General features: G+C 31.1%; 1 protein-coding gene across 2 annotated transcripts in view; it reads right to left on the reverse strand.

The window, feature by feature from the left end:
* LOC145334131 (uncharacterized) overlaps positions 1-23,058 on the reverse strand; it is a 147,562-nt gene extending 124,504 nt beyond the window's left edge. For both annotated transcript variants that reach the window (XM_080179431.1, XM_080179430.1), the window contains exon 1: positions 22,560-23,058. The gene's annotated coding sequence lies outside the window, so the exon portion shown is untranslated. The remainder of the gene's footprint in view (positions 1-22,559) is intronic.
* Between the last annotated feature and the right edge of the window lie 244 nt (positions 23,059-23,302).

Here is a 23,302-nt window from a genome sequence, read left to right on the forward strand (position 1 = left end):
CCGGATCCGGATCCGGATCCGCAAGGATCCGCATATTTTGAGTCCAAGGATCCGGATCCGGATCCGCAAAAAAAATGCGGATCCGGATCCGGATCCTTAGACTCCAAAAAATGCGGAAAAAATGGAAAAATCTACCTAAATTTATATAAAATCTCAGACATTCTCTTGATGAGAGCCAATCTTTAAGGTTTAGGTTCAGACTTGAAAATTAAAAGTATTTTTGACTTCGAATTGAAGAATAAATTTTTTTGAAATATTTGGTGATTTTATTTTTATTGTCAAAGATCCGGATCCGGATCCAGTAGGATCCGGATCCGGATCCGGATCCGGATCCGCACTGACCAAATTTTGAGGATCCGGATCCGGATCCGGATCCGCATAAAATCAATGCGGATCCGAAACCCTGATATCAGTAAGGGAGAGGACATTAGCCTTAAAATTATTTTTCTGTATAAAAATTTGTAAGATTTGTTGTCGGATCTCAATAAACCGGCTGATTTCACCATTTTAGAGAAGATTTACATAGGTCTTAGGATTGTTTTATGATTTATTATTAAGATTATGTCGTGGGTAGTATCTTTATGCGCCTCTCTCCCCTACAAATTCAGAATCTCTAGATGCTAGGCTAGGGGCGCAACTTGAATAAATCCAATCTGAACTAAATGTATTGTACAACAACTTTTTAGCCAATGTCAAAAAGTTATCCAAATGATGATATACCTCATCCCCTCCCCTCCTACTGGATGAAAAAACTGACCAACAAATGAGGTCCATGTTAGCAAGCTAAATTGACGACAATTTCTTTCCTGTCAATACATCCACAACATTAAAAAATCCTCCAATAAAAACATCAAATAATGTAAATGCTAATTTTTCTAGTATAGTTCTTCGTGTAAAAATGTATAATTTCTTTATTGTTAACAATTACAGAATTCTAATGTAAAAGATGTACTTATTGACGTGGTAAATTAATCAGGGAGGGAGGGGACATTGGGCTGTTAATATACTAGTCCCCAAAGTTTTATGTGACTTATTTTTATTCGTTGGCTTAACAACTTTTGGGACTTTTATTGAATTTTGATTGGTCGATTCGTTCAGATAAGTTTCCAAACGATTCAACCACTAATTGCAATCTAGAGAAGGTGCAATTTTACGTATCACCATTGGAGATGTGCATCAATTTAGCGGCCATTGTCTTATCTCTGTAAATAGAATGTAATGGATTTGAAGCTCTACAGAAAACTTTGTACACAAAATAATATCTTACACTTGTTCTACTACTCTATACAATTTTTAAAAGCGAAGCTTTTCTATAATTAGGGTCGGTCCGTCCGTACGTCCGTAACTGATAGCTTTTTTTCGTTAATTTAGGCATGTTAGAATTGTCCTATCGATTTCAAAATTTGCATGCTGATTTCTATCATGGTTAGGTACGACTTAGAAAGTGCAGCAACTCTGAAATCGTTACCAGAAAGTACATAAATTTAAAACAAGCTAATTTTTTTTTGACAACAAATTTTTGTTTTTTAAAATCATTCTATTCATTTTTTAAATACCAAGGTGGACAAATTACCGACTTTCTATTGAGTCTTTGAATATCAGCTAATAGCATCGGAAATATTAACCTAGCTAAGTCGCTACAAAAGAGCAGAAAGCAATTTGATAGAAGACGAAAAAGTTCCAAACGCTGGATGCAGGTTGTTGTCTGGGTTATACATCTATACTTAATTAATACATTTATTGTGATATTAAACAAAAGTAAACATGGATGATACATTATTGACATGCCGTTATTGTGTTGAATTGAATTGACATTATTTGAGGGGGGGGGGGGGGGTTACACCCTTTTCCTTCAGGGGTGCGGTCAAAAACTTAAAAACATTTTTTAGAAAAGTTGAGAAAATTTTTAATGGCATCTTTTTAGAACTAAATTATTCTTTGTGATTTAAATTAAATTTGAATAAAAGCATTTTATTGTGTACTAACAACATAAAAAGAGAATAAAATTATAGAAAATAATTTCTAGTATGGCTTGGAACCCGAAAATATCCATTGGGTTTTAATTGGTTCTCAGCCACACTGAAAAATCAAGTATCGTATTATATCCAGTACCGTATATATCTATGGTCTAACAAAACTGGTTTTAAAATCTTACATTTTTGCATTTTTATATCCGCGGAAAGCTGTTTATAATTCAAAGTCTAAGTATTGAAACTTTACATTTGGAAATGAAAATTTTAAAAAGTCATTTTCTTAAAAATCACAAAGCATTTTCGTTTTCATGATCTTAATAGAACCTCACATGCGCATGGTATTTTTAAATCTTTAACTCTATTCTGATACTTTAACGGTTTAGTATACTCAATGAGGGAGGGGACATTGGACTGTGAATGATACTGGTACCCAAAGTTTTTAAATACGTCGTCTCATTCTTTGCAAAAAAAAACTTGGTTCAAAACCAGTAGTGTCCAAACTTATCCACCAATAATTTTAATCTACAGTATGCACCTCTTTGTTTATAATCATTGGGGATGTAAATTGATTTATTGTCCATTGTCTTATTCCATTAATCTCTGAATGTTATATACGTGAACAGTTTAGATTACTATTGAATTTAAATTTGGCTTTGTTTTTTTTTCTATAACCAATAGAAAGTAATAAAAGTTGCAATTGTTTGGACAATAGAATCAATAATTAGATTCAACAAATTACTAAGTACCAAAAAGTTAATTTAAATGCACAATTATCAAAAATAATTAACAAGGACACTTATTTTCATAAGAAGGGCAGTCGAAACCATAGACATGGAATTTAAATATAATATTGTTGCTTTCTTCAACACTAGTGGCTGCACTTCTAGCATTCAGGGGCTCTGAATTCGAAGTGGAAGGTTGAAGTGAGGGGCAAAAAGAAGCCTTAAACTATCCCATGACTTATATTCTAGAAAAAAAGCCTAAAACCATCCGTAAAATGAAGATGAATTTCATAAAAAAATAAATCTTATTAAAAAAGATAGTGACTGTTTTTTAGTCTATTGATCATACTCTCACTGATTAAATATGATTAACATTAAAAACTTTGGGGGACTGTATGATTTACAGTCCATCTCTCCCCCCCCCCCCCTGTTAAAAGCGAAGCTTTTCTATAATTAGGGTCGGTCAGTCCGTCCGTAACGGATACCTTTTTTTGTTAATTTAGGCATGTTAGAATTGTCTTATCAATTTCAAACTTTGAATTATGGTTCCTGTAGTAGTTAGGTACGATTTAGAAAGCGTAACAACTCTTTAATCGTTTCCAGAATGTCCGTACGTCCTTAAATAGAATTCATTATTTAAGTAGAACAAATTTACGTCTAATTTTGTCAAACCTTATATTTTCAAAATTTGTATATTCAGTTCTGACACTCAACAAAAGTTAATGTTCGTCTGTCATATCGTTTCAGAGCTTCGCTTTTATGGATGTTGTCATTCTTGTTTCTGTATAAGCCTAATAAAATAAATGGAAATATGACTTTAACAGACTTAGATAGAAAAAAATTGCAATTTAAAAATTTGTGAGAAAAATAAACTATAATACAGAAAGCTTTAATAACAAAATGTAGCGTCATAGAGATACATATTATAAGTAGCTGCGCTCCTAATGAAAAGGCATAAACCCATAACTCTTTTCCATTTTTTGTTTGTGCTGCTTAGAAAATAATAGGCAATAATTATTTATGGTGGTTAGCGGAAATAAATTATTCTTGAGGGGAATGAAAGAATTTTCAGTGGTTTCCCTCAAAGTGCCTAGGCGTGCACAGAAACCCTCCCCCGCCCCCCTTAATTTGAAATAAAATTTTTAAAATTACATTAAATCAGGTTAGGTACAGATTAGGTAGCCCCAAAGGGTACAGGCCCCACAGGATTATAGCCCCTCAGGGGTTAGGCAAAGGAAAAAACCTCCCCATCCTTGATTATCAATTTATTTCAAAGATAAGGGAGGGACGGTTTCAGTGCTCCATAGTGCAGTGCTGTTTGAGGAAAAAAAACATATTTTATACATAGTGGTGGATAAATCAATCTTCCCCCAAATAGTAATGCGTAAAATTCTATATTGGGGAAAAAAGGGTTGTAGATAATGTCTTTAACTATATCACGTGTCGTCATTTTGTCAGTTATTGCCACCTTTATAAAATTTCATATTGTCGACTTGAACTATTAAATAGTAAGTAATAGTAAGTAAACAATATTATTTAAAAGGTATCCTTAAAAAGTTTATTGTAAAATCTATAGCAAGTAGAAAAGAAAAAGAAAACTTTTTTCCTAAAGAGAGCAAGGTTTCATAAACTTATTCACGGAAGTAGGGATGGGTTAATGATTGATAAAATAATCTCCACCAAAATTTTTAAGGAATATTTTTAAAATTTGAGTTTTTTTTTATTGTAGAAAGTTTAATAAATTTTCAAATGTCTGATACGTAAATTCTAAGAACTTACTAGAAATAGCCAGTTTTTTAATGGCAAAAATCACACATCACTAATACCATAGACGTTGAAAAATAATAAATGCTAGGTACTTATTTAACATAATGATAACAATTGTGGGAATGCCTTGGCACACAATATGAAGCAACTGATTAACATACACATTTAGCCAAAGGCTATGTAATCAAAATCTTACCTGAAAAAAATAGAACATTTATTAAACAATTTTAAAGAACTTATCTTAAAATCAGTCAAAATATAATTGTAATTTTTCTGAACTTACTCGTACAAATTGAAAATATTTAAAGAGTAGCTGCGCTACTTAACTGGAAATACCCAGAAAATAAGTTTTAAAAACTGTTGCTTCTATAAGTAAGGTATCGATTATTAATCCGTGGATGTTGCACCAAATTTTCATGTAATTTGATAAAGTAGTACTCTTTGCTGGCTACTAAAATAACGATGCCACCCATCCACCCCCTTTATCCCAACCCCCTAATGAACTAACTAACTAATAAATGAAGTCCATATAAGCAAGCCAAATTGACTACAAATATTTCCCCTGTCAATATATCCACTTATTCTGATATCCACTACTATAAGATAAATGACTAGGTAGACCCTACAATGGTTGAATACTTAATTTAAAACTCTTCTCTCTATATTTGTACTTTGGAAAAACTTATTTTCACTGTAAATAATTTCTTTTTTTCGCTGTAGATGTACTTATAATTAGATATACTGATTTTTTCATATGTCGGTTGATATTTTGATATCTTAACATATGTTTTTTTTCAATTTGTAAATAATACCTATGTAATTTCTTGAATTTTTAATTTTCATATATATTTATAAACTCACACAAAATTACATCATTAATTAAATTATTACACTTATAACATGCTACTATTATTATTTTTAATATTAAATGAAAAACAGTATATATGTACTGTGTAAAAATATGTAAATCAAAAATGCTTGCATCAAAACGCCATAATAGTACTATTCACATTAGAATAAAATAATGATGTTTTGAAATTTTCAAGGGGCATGGAATCTGCACAGTGGCCCAGCCGTTTACGAGATCTTAAATAACACTTAACTTATATTAGTAAAGATATTACATGGTTACTTTGTCCCAAACTTGTCATTTAAAATGTATACTGGTCTGCTATTGGTAATTTAGTCTATGTATTGGCCTGTCATTGGTCATTTGTATTATATGACGTCATTTGTTATAGGCACATAAAAAGCTTCTAAACAAATTTAATTTATTTTCATAAATTTTGTCCCAAGTTATCCCAGTGTGGACAAGAGTTTAGAATCATTTTCTGATTATTTTAGTTCAAAACTCTAAATTTATCCCATTGTGAACAAAATTATTTTGTCAAAAGTCCAAAGTTATCCTGCTGTGGACAAGGGTGTAACCGGGATAATATGCTTTGGAAAATTAACAAAAGCTTTGTCTCTCTCTTTATATCTATAAACAGGGAGAAAGGAGTGGAACATTGTGTTTAATTTATTGAAAGCGAAGCTTTTATATAATCAGGGTTGGTCCGTACGACCGTCCATACGCCCGTCCGTCCGTCCGAGATATAGCTTTTTTCGTCCGTTTAAAAGGTCCATTTAAACATGTTGATTTTTCTACTTTTTTAACAACAAATTTTTATGTGATCTAATTATCCGATTGATCTGATTTTTGGTATATTGATTCCTGGGACAACAAAGTACAATATTATAAGCGAAGCAACTCTATAATCAAGTCCTAAAAATGTAAGTATATACATAAACAATATGCTGTATCAAGCAGTTTTTTAACAAATTTACTTACAATTTTGCTTCGACTCTTATACATTTATATTCTGATTATTCAGTTATGACACTATACAAGTGTTAATGTCCGTTTGTCCTACCGTTTCAGTGCTTCGCTTTTATGGATGTTGTCATCCTTGTTTAACACTACCAATTAAACAGTAGATTTTAAGTGAAAGATTATTCTATCCATAGTCCCATCTCTGCTTCCCTGATTTCTCCGTACCTTTATCTCAGGGATCTAAATGGATAAGACAATGGCCGATAAATTGACGTACATCCCCAATGATGATACATAGAATCACCATTTCTGCAGATAACAAATAATGGTTTGTCATAAAAACTTAATGAACTAACCAATAAAAGTTCAATAAAATTCCCCATTATTAAGCCAACGAATAGGATTACGTTATTTAAAACTTTGGGGACTTGTGTAATAAACAGCGCATTGTCCTCTCCCTCCCTGCCTTTATCTACCTTTCATTGTGAGCCAGAAGATTAATTTATTACATTGATTAATATTTATTTGATTGGGTGAGTTTTAAATCTGTAATAAAATTTCCAGTATGGCTTCCAAACCGATTAGAACCGGTTCTCAGTCATACTGAAAAATCATGTACAGCATCATATTACAGAAAATTTTTCCACGAATATAAAAAAAAATCTATATATTTAATGCACATCTAAAAAAAAGTTCTTAATTTCTTGGGTTTTTTTCGACTTATTTTTTTTCTCACTCTACTAATGAATTATTTAAACATTTTTTCTTTCATTTTTTACATAAATTTTTTTATCCATCTACATATCTAATCTATATCATCTTATTTAATAGTTTCAGAAAAACAAGAAATAAAAACATTCATAAGCGAAGCTTAACATGTCAAAATCGACAAGAAATATCAAATTCAGAAGTATAGACCATATAAACTTCTTTTTTTTCTCCTAATCCATCAAAGAATCGTCATTTAAATCTATCGTTGGAAAAAGGATTATGCCTAGCTGTTACTGGAGTCCTCATGCAGTGTGTAAGCTCAATATTACATTTCTAACATACATTGATTTAAGATAAAAGCTATCCGTTACGAACAGACTTACGGACAGACAAAAAAGGTTTGCTTTTAAAGAGAAATTTATATCATTTTATATAAAGAAAATATCGTAGGGTGTATTTTGTTTTTCTCTCATTTAAATAGCAATAAAATATTTAGCCAAACTAGTAATAAACAAAGAGATGAAAAAATCTTCCTTTGGAAGTTGTTCATCTAAAATTACTAATTAAAGTAGATATATTTATTGTGTTAAAATCGTTCTATCGTTTTCAAACTCTACTTGAAAGTGTAGTAACTGTATAAGCCTTAGAAAAAAGTCTGTACGCCCTGTTTCAATTTTTGTATTTTACCATTTGAGCTAGAATTGTGCTACTACTAAATTTAATTTTTGATTCCTTGGCGATTAGGCCAAATATTGTATGCCTTTTTTATTTCATATTTGCTATTTTTTATTATTTTTTCGTGCTAAATTATTATAAAACTCTCGACAACCCCTCCCCTTCCTTACTTGTCAAAATTACCAGATTACGCCTTTTTAAAACTAAAAAAAGCTTAATAACAAAGCACTAAGCATTGCTTAAAAGGCAACTCTTTGATACATTTTGTACTATAAATAACAAATATGACATGTCTTTATAAATATCAAACAAATACCCCTTAATAGTTATTCATCGCATCGTATTATAGACAGCTTTCTGCGGATATGAAAATGAAAAAGATTTAAAGATTAAAACTAGTTTGGGAAGCCTCGAGGTGCCGAATGCCCTACTACCTCCCACCTACTCTCAATATTTGAGTGAAATCACCAAAAATATTTGAAATCCAGATTATACCATTAATGTTTTGCCTCTCTTTCATATTCAGTAATTAACAACATTTTTCATTACTTTTTGAGTCATATTAATTGAATACGTTTAGCGCTTTTAACCCCCTAAAACCAAGGTACATTTATGCAATTTAAATGGTTTATGCAGGGATCTAAAGGGATAAGACAATGGCTAATAAATTGATGTACATCCCCAATGATGATCCCCCTCTGTAGATTACAATTAGTGGTTGAAAACTTTTGACACTCAAAATCAAATAAGAGTACTCCTAAGTTGTTAAGTTAACGAATGATAAAACTTTAATCAAAACATAAGGGACTAGGGTAATATACAGCCCAATGTCTCCTCTATTTCTGGGTTGAAGTTGACATTTGTGGTGGTAATAACTTGCATATTATCGACGAATCGATATCATAATTTTGTAATACTAAAACTACACTGTAGATATGAGTTTATAAAATTAAATTGTGTCGAAGCTGATACAGGAGCATGCAAAGGGTTTTGCAAAGGTGGATGTTCATTGAGAGGTCTTAAAAAGGAAGGTAGGCCTTCACAATTTTAGTACTACCCCTTTCGAACACCCACCATTCGATACTTTAAGTACTTCGATTCATTATTGGTTCGAATCAGCTAATTGTTTAACTATTGATTTCAATCTACAGAAAAGTAATTTTGTTCAACATCAATGGGGATGAACATCATATTATTGATCAATGTTTTAACCCTTAAGATTCCTATAATGTAAGATTCAACTCGAATGTATTGTCTGAAGATTAACCAGTCTATGATGATCTTGGTCTAATATGAGATCATTATTTGGATGTGCTATCCTCTCCACACAAGTATCACAATAACAAAGTTATCAAAACCACTGGATATATTATTACTTGGATAGTACACCAGATTTTCGTATTCTCTAATAAAGTGAAATACGGAGCAAGCTAAAATAACGATTTCCTCCTACCACCCACTTTACACCATCCCTTCCCCTACTGCTGGATGAACGAATTGACCAATAAATGAGTTCAATGTTGGCAAGCAAATTGACGAACATTTAAAATATTAACCCCTGTCATAATATTCACGTATATTTTACAATATATCTATTTCAAAACCACATATTATAACAAAAGCACAAACACATCTAACTCTTATATTTTTTCCTATTGTGTTTTTTTTGCAATACTGAAGCACTATTCAGATGTAATGTTAAGCAGAAGTGATTGCGCCCTATTATTTTAACCACTCCTACAATTTCAGGAATAGAGGGGATATTAGACTGTAAATCATACTGGTCCCCAACATTTTATCAATACAATCTCTTATACGTGGGCTTAGAAACTTTGGTGACTGAAGTTAAATTTTGATTGTGTTGTACAAACCAACTGTTTCAAATTATTTTAGATAATTTTGTACATTTTTATTGGGTTTGTACATTTATTTATTATCCTTTGTCTTATTCCTATGATTTCTGAAAACTTCTTTTCTCCACTGCAATTGAAAACAGGGATAGTACAATTGATGACAAATCAATCTCCCCCAAATTCCTTTATTGGCATTATGCCTTTAGTAGATATTACTATTAAGGGATGAAATGGTTGTAAATTAATTCAATTCTCGTTAAAAAGGTTACATACTGCTGCCATATCTGGCACTAATTTGAGTTTAATTAAAAGGAATGCCTTAGCCCAAAAACAAAAGCAACTTTAATTTCAGAAAAATACTTTTTGAATTAAAGGTTTGACAAATGTTCTTATTTTATTTACTTTTAAAATAACACTTGCAGCATGCTAAAGTGAAAAAAGACGCAAACTACAATATCAGGGGTAATTTTGTTCATCTTAACTGGATGTGTGTGGATCTTATCGGCCATTGTCTTATCCCTTAAGATCCCTGCTAAATCCTTACTTTTTTTAGAATTTTGATAGTTTGTCATATTGATAGATTTATATACAGCTAATTCCTTCTATCAGGTATATAAGGATAGATCATAATAGTTATTTATCGCATCATAGTATAGACAGCTTTCGGATATTAAGATGAGAAATTATAAGATTAAAATCAGTTTTGTCAGCCCCGAGTGCCCGAAGGCCCGGACTAACAAAGCGGGTATTAATTTTATAATTTTTATTTTTATTTTCGTGGAAAATTGTCTTTAATACGAAGCTTTACATGATTTTTCAGTATGGCGGAGAGCCGGTTCTAATCCAGCGGATATTAATTGGTTTGAAGCCATACTGGAAATTAATTTTACTAGCCATACAAATGATCTAACCATTTCGAAGATTTTTAAAAAACTTTTTCGAAGGTAAAAAAAACAGAAAAGTCATAAAAGATAACTATACCCCTTTAAAATAAACAAAAAATTCTGCTTATCAGTAAAAAATTTAATTCTTTATAAATATATAATTTTATATAAATATGAAATATTTTTATAATGAATGAAATGGCGCATTTTAAGCTTTTTATTATTTTTTTTATGTTGGGGCCCAATTTTGGGGGATTCTCATGTATTTTGTACAGTAAGGGTTAAGGGATAGGACAATGGGACGATAAATTACTATACATCCCAAATATGATAAACCCCCTTTTGTAAATTTACTTTCCTAGGAAAATAGGTTGACAAGCTAAAATATCAAGTGAAACAGCAGGAATGGGACATTGTTTGATGAATTAGTCTTCCTCTTTATCACGGACGTCCAAGCCTTTTATTTCGAGTGGAGTTTTAAAGGTTTGAGGGGGGTAATCTAATGTATTTTTAAAATTTTGAGGGGTATAATGAGGGGTTTAACAGTTTGTGGGGGGTAAACACCCCTTTGCCCTCCCAATGGACATCTAAATTTGTTTGTAAAGATTCAACTGAGAAGCGGTGATAACTAAGCAACTAGATGTATAAACATGAGCTGTTAAGAAAAATATAATAGGTGGTGGTACCCTCCTCCAAAATTGTTAAAAAAAAGTCTGCACAGGAGACAGAAATCCTGTTACTTTATTAAAGGATAGACGTCTGAATTACTATTTTTTTAAAACTTTATCCTGGAAAAATAAGAAATATATAAAAATAATTTCACCATCATTTTGAAAGATAAGCAAAAATTTATAACATGTATTTTAAAAAGTCAACGTACCTATTAAACAAACATGTCAATTTAAACAAGGATGACAACATCGATGAAAACGCAGCACTATTTGATCGTCCAAGGATTCACCATTTTATCAAATTTGTATGACACCTATTTCATAAGTATACCTAAGTATTACAGGAATTATTGTGCAAGATAAGGTGATTAAAACAAGTCTAAAAAAATCTACTAATATATTTAGATTTCTATGAAAACTAAGTTTTAAATTATTAAATTATGACAACTTATTTGAATGATAAAACATAAACAAACAAACATAACAATATTAATATGAAAAATGATATATATACTTTGATTTTAAATACTTTATTGCAGTGTGCCGGAGCCGTATAATTTTGATGCGGCTCCGGCTCCGGCTCCGCGGAGCCGTATTTGGAAATACGGCTCCCGGCTCCGGCTCCAGCTCCGGCTCCGGCTCCTACCTTAAAATTAATATATCAATTTTTTTTCATTATTGAATTTGATAAAATAAAATAAATAATATAAAATATTTTGCTTTTATTTGATTAAAGCTATATAAAAGTAGAAGGATGTGTGTCTATTTGTTAAGTAACAATAGTTTTTCAGTTTATTATATGAAAATAGACCGTTGCCAAATTATAATATTACTTTAAAAAATCATTTTTAGCTAGTCCGGAGCCGGAGCCGTTTTTAACGAAAAATACGGCTCCGGATCCGGCTCCGGCTCCACCAAAAATGTTGCTGCTCCCGGCTCCCGGCTCCGGCTCCGGCTCCAGAACACTGCTTTATTGATAACTATAACAGCATGCTATTTTAAGATAAGATTATGATACTTTTTATTAGTACTTAATATTTGGTAAAGATATAACTAAATAGAAATTTCAGAAGCCAACCTTAAATAGCAGCTGAGTAAATCATATAGGGACAGAAAGAAAAACAAAGATTTCTTTACTCCGATGAATCATCACACAAATATTAAACTGACGGACATACAATGCGAATTATAGATTATCCTTGCTTCTAAAAAGTTTGATTCAAATTTTCTATCTTAATCTAACAGTCTTTTTTCTAAACCTAATTCTATTTTTAACTTTAATATGTAAACTACGTATTTTCTTTCTTTTTGTCACTTAACTAGTATTAAGTAAATTCTATTTCTAGCATTTTTAGTAGCGAAGCTACTATATAATTTACTTTATATGTCCGTCAGTCTGTAACGCTATGAAGGAAATGTAATTTTATCGGCATCTTTTTAAGTTGACTTTTTGCTATTCTCTATTTCATGATTTTTTGTGTTTCGCTAATTGTTGATGTTGTCATTCTTGTTTATGACTGTTTCTGTTTTATTTTTATATTTTTCATTATTTTCTTTCATAATATTTGAAAATCTATTATTTATAAATCCATCCATATAAACTAACTAAATATGTTACTTTTAACTTTTTGTCTCTAAATATATTATCTATCTATTATCTATTTATCTATCTATCTATGCATTTTCATACCTGTATTATTACAGCTTATACCGACAACGAAATTAATACGAGGGAAAAAATCACGAAACCTAAACGTGATTTTCAGCTGTCGTTAAGAGGCAATACTCATTAGATTTTATGACCTTTATATTTGAACCCCCCCCCCCAAATATTATTTTAGATTTATTTCGCTTGTTATTTATTCCTTATTCCTAATCTATCCACCTTTTCATACATCCACTATCTATCTACCATCCATATTTATATCTATTTATTATATCCACTATCTGTCCATATTTATATAAATCCATCTATCCAACTATCTATCTATATCTCCATCTATCCATCCATCTATCTAACTTGTAGTATATCTCTACCCGATTAATCTACGTCTCCGGGAGTAATTCATTCTCCGATAAATATTCTTTCTAGATCAATTTATCCTCTCACCCATTCAGGGATTTTAAGAGATGAGACAACGAACGATAAATTTATATACATCCCAAATGATGTTGAGCAAAATTAGCCCTGCCAGGATTTTATCAAAAGTCCCCCAATTTTTAAGCCAACGAATGCGGATCGTGTTTTAAAAACTTTGAGGACTAGTATACTTTGCAGCCCAATGTCCAACCCCTTCCTTCATAAGATTTATATTTACTGATCTTATCTTATAGTAACGATGATATAGAAATTAATTAAAATTCACCAAAAACTTTTGCCACAATTTGAACTGTAAAAAAAAGTAAGTTTTCAATGCCTAACTCGAAAAAGTTTACGCTCGAAAATTTAAATATTTTAATAAGATAAATTAAGGTGCAAAAATTTGTGAGGCTTAAGGGATAAAACAAAAGATGCTAAATTGACATATCCATCCAATTATGATAAACACAATTACCCCTTCTGTAAAATGTTTGGTTTGATAGTTTTTAAACACTAATTGTTTTAAACCAAAAAGGGTAACGTAAGGTCTGACAATAAAGGAATCAATTCTATTATCTTTAATATTCGTATCCGTGGACAACTGTCTATAAATCCATAAATACTCTAAGAACAGTACAACCAATGTAAATAATTGTTGTTGATCCGAACTCGATGATGAAATTTGAAAGAGCAGAATAACAAGGTGATAGTATCTTGGAAAATTTTCACAAATTTAGGATTAGTTAATCTTATACCTACTTACTTACATCGAAGCTTATTATAGTGCCTATAAAAAAGGGGATAAATTAAGAAACTTTTAGCCAAAGTATCCCGTATGACGGCATATTATGGATTATTCTAAATTGACTTCATTCATTACATTTAGGCCAAAAATTTTCAAATTTATCCCCTTTTTTAAAGGCACTATAAAGAGCTTCACTTAAATAATTAATTATAATGTAATGTAAGATTAGAAAAACAAATAGTTTTGTCTTAATTATGATTTTGTAAACAGTGAAAACGCTAGGAGAATTTATTTAATTTTACTTAATTTTGTATTTGTAGCAGCTTACATTTCTTTCTTCAGCTTACTTAAAAAAATAAATTAGATAAGAACAATTTATAAGGTAGCATATGCATTTTTTCTACAACTGAAATATAAATTTATTTGATTAACCCTTATATCCTGAGAACTAGTGGCTAGCAAACCACAAATAACCAGGGTTGGGGGGTAAGGATATAGGGTGAAAAATTAACCACCATACTACAAACTGTATCTAAAATAACATAACCTAGCCTGACCTACCTAACTACCCCCTATTCCTTATTTAAAATTTTGTGAGGAGGATTTATCTATCGTCCATTGTGGTATCCCTATATCCCTGTTATTATTATCTCCGGCTGACCACAAGGAATCAATGATTTCTTGTATTTGGCGAATGGTTCACAAACGGTGTGTATTCACTCCCGCATATTTTCACAATCACATTTTTTTTTATTGCAAAAAGACCAGAGAGAGAGAGAGAGAGAGAGAGAGAAGGAGAGAGAGAGAGAGAGAGAGAGAGAGAGAGAGAGAGAGAGAGAGAGAGAGAGAGAGAGAGAGAGAGAGAGAGAGAGAGAGAGAGAGAGGGGGGTGACAATGTTAATAACACTAGTCCAGAAAGTTTTAAAATAACGTTTTTTTATTCGTTGGGTCAGCAACTTTGGGGACATTTCAACCACTTATTTTTATCTACAGAAAGGAAATTTTGTGTTTCATTTTTAGAGATTTACATCAAATAATATGCAATTGTCTTATACCTTTAAATCCCTGGCTTAATATTAGCAAAAAGACACTATCGTTATAAAAAGGAACAGAATAACTGGCTGTTTTTAAGTATCCAACCAATCAAAATTCACTGAAGTCTCCAAAGTTGTCAAGACAACGAATAAAAAAACGTTTTTATAGAACTTTTGGAACTAGTGTAATAAACAGTCCATTGTCCCCTCTTTCTCTGCAATTTGTGCTGTTGAAAAAAAAGATGTGATTCAATCTATTTGATAATGTAATACATTCGCGGAATTAAATGCACACCAATTGGCGAATGTTTCACAAACAAGGCTTTAAAAAAAAGTTCCCTTGAAACAGTGAAAAAAACACTGATAAAATTAGCGTAGCAATAACAAGTTTATGACATTTTAGGTAAAGGAAGTCATAATGGAGTCTGAAATTATGGAAGTTTTTTAAAGCCCGTCAATAAACAAGAAACATGGTATACTCTTTATCTTAATTGTCCTTGTGAAAATATATTAAAAAGTAATTTTAACTTTGCTAGTCAAATTTTTTGTTGTATCAAAAGGCAATCAACTTGTACTTACATCTTACATGACATTAAAATCAAAGAGTGTTTAAAGGGAGTTTCTTTTTCAATATTTTTAAAAATCTTTCTCAAATTTATTGGTGTAAAAGTTCAGACACTGCTTGTTTGTGCAACCAAATTAAAAAATAGATAAGAGAAGAATTTATAAAAATCTTTGGGTTCTGATATAATTTTGGGTCCAATGTCCCCTCCCTCCCTGATTTACTATAAGGTGGTTAAATGATGAAATTCTAATTAGTTGATAATTATAAAATTTCGCATTCAATTGAAAGATTTACATAATAATTATTGGCAGAGCTACTCTATACTAAATGGTCTTGTCAGTAGGTTTGTTAGCCGTCATTCAGTGCGTAAATTGATCAATGTAAATCAAGAACTACGTTGTTAATACATCAGCATAATTTTAATCTACAGATATGTTATTAGGTTTCACATCATAAATGTTAATATTATTCTCAACAAAAATTATCTTTTGAACCATTGATAGATATAATTAATTCTTGTATAGATATTAATATACACATTATAATGAAAAGTTATATGATTTCTTATAAAAGAATAATTGAATAGCTAATCGGCTACACAAAACTACCTCCCATTCTTTTATTAAAGTTTAGATAAGCCCCCCCCTCTCCCCCCCCCCGCCAGGGATTAGAATCAAGTTAATGAATAAATGAATATAAAGGAAAAATAAGATATTATGTCCTTAAGATTCGTAGCATTAGAACATGTCAAAAGAAAATAAATTGTTATACAGTAATATAATCTATTTACATTTTTGGTATCAAAATGAAATTAATTTTATGTGCTAGTCATAGTTGATCTAGCTGCACTACGTATACTAAAGAGGGGGCATTATGGGGATTCCCTAGCGAATAAGGTGATTCTACTACAGTTGTTGGTAACAGATGTAGATAATGTGTACAATTTCTTAAGTGTTCCTTTCTTGATGGGCACATGGAAATGACAATGGATAATAAATCAATCCATCTCCCCAATCTTTGTGAAAAAATCAGCCTTTGTAGCTAATGCTAATTTAGGGGAAGGACAGGGATGTAGATTAAATTAGCGTTATTGTCTTCTTATCTATAATTTTTAAAAAAAATGCAACATTTTCTTGCAATAAAATGTATTGCTGAAAATGCTATCAAAAAAGAAAATCATGCAAAATCATAAGAGAAGTATTGCTTTGGAATTGATAATAGTTATTTCTCGCATCGTATTATAAACGACTTTCCGCGAATATAGAATGTTCAATTATGAGATTAAAACTAGTTTTTCGTATTGAGGAGGACCGGTTCCTATCCACCGGATTCGAATGAATACGAGAAAAATGTTTTTTTTTCCAATTAACATATCTCTCTCTTTAAAGTGTACTTTTGAATATATGCATGTGCTTAGGGGTAAGACAATGGATGATAAATTAAGCGTACATCAAATCTTATGTGTCAGGGAAGGAGAGGATACTAACGATGAAAATAATCTAAAACACTCTTTCCTAAGTAAAAGATTTATTAAAAGTACCATCAGTTTTTTTAAGACGATGATTAAGAGAACATGCTTTTAATATTTAGGGTACCAGTCTAATTTACAGTCCAATGTTCCCTCTATTCTTGAGAATTGAAAAGCTAGTTTAAACATGAAAATTCGGATGAAGGGGGGGGGGGTTAATTTGTTCCATCCCTTTATCCATGAGTATATTATAGGACACTGTGCATTCACTCCCGCTTAGTATCAAATCCGCACAGAGTTTCATACAGAAAAAATAGCAATTAACACTTACAGATATTGTGGTACTTTACCATCAAGAGTCTAAAAATACAAAAATCCCTTTCTTATTTATTTTGCCTAACCCCTTGCGGTAGGTAGCATAACCCCGCGGATATAATATAACAACAGAAACTCACAAATGACTACATCCTCACTGCCTTATCTTAAAATAAGTAAGTTGGGACTATATGCACTATGAGAGAAACCTACGTGAGGCAATTAAAACAGTTATTGTTCTAATATGAAACAACCTTACATTGGTGCGGAATCGAATGTACACCCCGCGTTTAGGACTGGAAAGTTCTCTCATCCATAATTCCTAATTGGACGTGGATACTTCTTCACAACAACATCAAAAAAGAAAATATTTTTTACTTATTAAATTCGAAACTTTACTTAGGCCATACTTAACTACAATTGCTAGATATTATAGATGATTAGTGGCTAGCATCAAGGGATTCCATATTCGAAGATTGAAAAAATAGCCTAAAACAACCCCAATTGAAATCTAAAATTAGATAGCCTAAAACTATTCCGGGACATATATAAAGCTTCCCTAAGATGGAGAACTCAATCGGTTTCGTATTACACATCTATACATATTGATTTCTTGGTTGTTGTACAATATAGTGGCTCTTTAAAGCTCCAGGTATGCGCTAAAGAAACAACAATCCATGAAACCAAATCTTGTAAATAAAATTTCCTCCAAATTCCAAGGAATGTGCAAAAACACGTGCATAGACGCCCAAGGGTGTGGGTATTGGGGTTATTTACCCTACCCCACCTCCCAACTCAAACTTTGAAAGCCATCAATTTACCCTCCTCAAAAAAATTTTAAATACATTAGATTACCCCACCTCAAAACCTACATTTCACCCCACTTAAAATAAAAGAGCTTGGACGTCCCTGAACACGTGCATCGTGTTTTGACTGGATTTCAGAAAAATACCGGAAAAAAAATCTTTGCCTGAAACGTGCATTAATAATGATAATTATATGTCCAAAAGTAGCGCAGCAATAATATGCATACAACATCTATAATGGATAAAAGACAAGTCAATTTTAATGTTTAGGCACTAATTAACAGGGATTTAAAGGGATAAGACAATGACCGATAAATTAATGTACATCCCTAATGATGATACTTAAAATTGCCCCTTCTGTAGATAACAATTAACGGTTGAAAACGTTTGTATACTTAACTTAATGATCCAACTGAAAGTCCCCAGAGTTGTTAAGCCAACGAATAAGAAAACGCTATTATAAAACCTTGAGGACCAGTGTAATAAACATCCCATTGTCCCCTCTCTCTCTCTCTGACCAATCAATGTAATGAAACGTTACAGACAGACAAATAAAAATAACATTTTTATCCCTTTCTTTATTTTTGGACCAAAAAAATATGCTATTTATATAATTTTATTCAAAAAAAAGATAGGTAATGATATAAACAACTTTTTTCCTTAATATAGTATATCCTATTATTATAAATCTTTTAATATGGGGTAATGGGAAAATTAAATAAAAAAAATTGTCCAAAAATATAATATATTAGTCCCTAATTATTTATAACAACGTCTTCTTAATCGTAGGCTTAACAACTTTAGGGACTTTGATAAATTTTGATTGATTGGTTAATTAAGTTGAGTGTGTTCAAACGTTTCAACCACTAATTCGATTTACAGTAATTTTGTGTATCATCAATTTGTCGGCTATTGTCTTATCCCTTTAGATCCTTGGGTTCAACAATACCTTCTGTGCAAATAATAATCATTTTAACATGTCAATTTTAAAGCTTTACTTCGACTTTCAATATCATTGGAATATTGTCAATGTCTATATGACATTTAATAAATGTGGCCATAACTGACATATCATATGAATTGATTTGCCTGATATTTACATTAACATTATGACCAATATTCTAATCTAATTCTTGTTGATAAAATAACAGCATATTATTTTTTCCTTTTATTTCTGACACAAATAAACATGCCTTATTGGAAGCGTAGCTTCTTCAAATCAACTGGGTGTCCGTCCGTCCGTTAGTCACATAATGTCTGCTTTTTTCTTAAATACTTCAATATAATGGGGCTATGTGTCTGATAGGTTAGGGAAGAACAGAAAATGACCTAAAACTACCTTAAGGCCTGAACCTAAAAACAAAGTAGCCTAAAACCATCCTATTACCTATGTCAAGCTTCTATATAATGCAGAACTCAATCGATTTCGTAGTTATTAAAATCTTAAGCTTCATAAAGAAAAAAAAACCTCAGTACTTTATATAATAGGATTGACAGACAGATATAATCAGTTGGTTTATTGACAATAACTGTTAAAAACTTTTATTTTCATCTTATTTCTTATGGCTGCGCTACTCATGGACAATTTTGTACTTGTCATAATATGTATAAGTGCATATTAACAAATAATAATAATAATCTGTCAATCGATGTATAATTATTTGGATGTTTCTAGAGATTTTCGTGTGCTCTAATAAAGTGATACTCACAGCTGGCTAAAATAAAGATACATCCCACCCCCCCCCCCCCTACTGGATAAACGAACTGACCAATATATAACGTCCATATAAGTAACCTAAATTGATGACAAATTTTCCTCTGTAAATATATCCATTTTAGGCCAGTTTATATATAATCTTAAAGAAAAACTTATTTGCCTCAATTTTTTTAGTCAAAGTTATTCATCGCTTCGTTTGTTAAATGTATAGCTGTCCACGGATTCACTTTTGTTGACCTCAAGGGTCAAAAGCCCTGGGCCAACAAAACAGGTTAATAATATAATTTTATTTCATTATTCGTGGAAAATTCTCCATAATACGATACAGGATTTTTCAGTATGACCGGCTCAGAGAAATAAATTCGATGCCATACAGGAAAATAATCATCTACATTATGCTCTACAATTATTATTAATACATCCACAAAAATGGAGGCAAATTTTCCTTCAGATAAAATATGACTATATTAATCCTCTTACCAATAATATAAGTAAGGGGATTTCAGAGACATATTAGCAAACATTTTCATTATAAAGAAATATCATTAAATATAATTATTAATAAATTATTGGTTTTAAGGGGATCTTATCGGATAAGACAATTGGATAAACAAAATTACCTTTTATGTTTATTAAAATCAATGGTTGAAAAGTTTGAATCAACAAATCAAGATTTAATAAAGTTATTTAGCCAACTAAAGAAAGAACGTTGGATGCAATAATAAAGTCCAACAATGAATTTCATACACATGAGGGTTAGTTTTGTTTGTCATAATAGGATAAGAGCTAGCTAATTATAAACGAAGATATATTTTTGTCTCAATAATTATTATTCATGTCCTTCTCAGGGATTTAAAGGGATAAGACAATGGCCGATAAATTTATGTACATCCCCAATGATGATACACAATATTACCTCTTTTGTAGACTAAAATTAGTGGTTGAAACGTTTAAGCACTCAACTTAATGAAAGTTATTATATACCTTTGGGGACTAGTGTATTTAACAGCCCAATGTCCCCTCCCTCCCTGTAACCTTCTATAATAGCAATTATATATTGACAATATCTTATTTTGTATCTCATTAAATATGCATATGAGTTTACCTAATAACATTAATAGCACAGCTACTCATTAAGATACATTGTCTGTACGTTAGGAAGTCTTAAATAAATTTATTGAATCACACTATTAATCTTTGATTCTGTCATTAAAGCAACATATAAAATAGTTGTATTTTTGTAGCGTACACAGGGTTTTGCCAATTGATATCTTGAATGAAAAAAACCTTCCTTTGCTTTTTGGGCTATTTCTTTTAATATATAATGGAAAAAATATTTTAGATCCTTAAAAGTTAATACCTATAATATGGAAGAACAATTATTTATCGCACATTTTATTTCAATACTCTTGAAAAATAGTTTCTATACGATAATAAAAATGATTTTTCAGTATGTATGAGAACCGGTTATAATCCAGCTGATAAAAATCGGTTTCGTAGCCTTACTGGAAAAAAATTCAAGTATTTTTTTTAAAAATACGAAACGTTAAAGAAATCACGTTTTGTACACAATAAAAAAAAGTAAAATATAGGAATAAAAGTTGTTATATTTTACCTTGGATCCAACACCAGATTTTCATGTTCTCTAAAAAAAAAGTGAAACACACAGCGAACTGAAAAAACGAATTCCCCCTTCAACTCCATCCCCTCCCCTCCTAATGGATAAACGAACTGACCAATAAATGACAGTGGAAATAGCACTTAAATTGACAACAAATTTTCCCTGTCAGAATATCCACGTATATTCTAAATCCATTGTAAAAAAAAAGTAGATCATATATAATAAATATGTATATTTCTCTTTAATATTGTAAAACCTACTATGTAACACTATGTAATATTTTAAGGTATGATCAATTATGCACACTGTAAAAAATTACTTCTTAAAATTTCTTGTAGAAATACGTTTTTACCAAAATCATTAGGTAATATAATTACCTTTTCTATATGGTCATATTATCGTATAAAGAGAGCTTTTCGGATATTTAAGGTATCTTTTAATAGTGCTATCATTTTCAAACTTTTAAATATTTTTGAATCATTTAGTTGAAATTAAAGTAGGTAGGTATATACTTTATATTTTTTTTGTATGTTCATTAATTTTCTATGAAAGAGAAAGATACTTAAAATTTGATTCCTTGGGCTTGTAAAGAAACTGTTTCAGTATCTTGGTCGATTAAAGTAGATGTTTTGAAAGCATTTTTGACAGGATTTTGTTTGAGCATATAAAAAATTAGCAGACTTTCGATATGTTAAAAGTTCTATGACAAAAGTATGTTGATCTTGCTATCGTGCATTTTAAGCAGTTTTATAACAGGTTAGCAGAGCATACATTGATTTTTTCAGAGTATCAATGGATGTACAATATATGTGGATATTATGACAGGGGGAAAATTGTCGTCAATTTAGCTAGCTCACATGGAACTCGTTTAATGGTCAGTTCGTTCATTCAGCAGAAGGGTAGGTAATGTGTGTTATCGTTATTTTAGCCCGCTACAAGTTTTACTTTATTAGAGTGCATGAAAATCTAGTGATAATGATCCATTAGTGTCTCTGTTTTCAAAAATTAAAAGTGTTGTTACAAAATTTTTGACAGTGTTTTTGAACAATGTCTACATATATCATTAATTTTTATTTAACATTTACTGCAGTAGTAAATTAATCATTTTTGGAGAGAAAAAAATTATTATTTAAACTTACCTTTAAAAAAATGAAACAGCTTCAAGAATATGATCACTTTTTAAAACTTTTTTTCAAAACTATTTTTTTAACACTTTTTCTATATTGTTATCACTTATTATCTTTCAAATTATCATCACGTTTTTTGTCATATTTGTAAATTTTTTATACAGTATCTTTTTTTTATTATTATATTTTTTATTTTTTACTATTATATTATTTTCTCATGCTCCTAGCTTGCAGCAGACTAAGTCTACCACTTTGGAAAACTTGTTTTTTGTAATTTTATTCTTACTCACTAGTAGGCACAACTAACTGTGGGGGTGTTATTTTGAATTTGGGGGGGTGGGGAGGGTCATCACTCCTCAAGCCCTTTGCTTGTTACTTGCTCACTCTTTTTTTGAGACTGCTTGCTATTCTGTGTGTGTGTGTGTGTGTGTGTGTGTGTATGTGTGTGTGTCTGTGTGTAATGCTTGCAACTTTATAGTTGCTGGTATATGTACATACACTCTGAGTGCTCTAACTTTGTTAAGTAACGACTATATGTCCAGAGAAATGGGGGAGGTTTGAGGGGGGGGGAAGGGGGAAATATAGCTTGGTGGGGGAAAAGGGAAAGACATGGGGGTTTGCCTGAAGAGATGGGGGGATAGAGAAAGGAGAATGGGGGGATTGAATGAGAGGAGTGGGGTAATGGATGGAAGATACTTAGAAAAAGATAGAAATCAAGAAAGGTATTTTTTAAATATTCTTTTTGCTTTATAGAC

The sequence above is a fragment of the Acartia tonsa genome, chromosome 12 (genome assembly GCF_053477335.1).
Source record: "Acartia tonsa isolate MP-2025a chromosome 12, ASM5347733v1, whole genome shotgun sequence".
NCBI lineage: Eukaryota > Metazoa > Arthropoda > Copepoda > Calanoida > Acartiidae > Acartia > Acartia tonsa.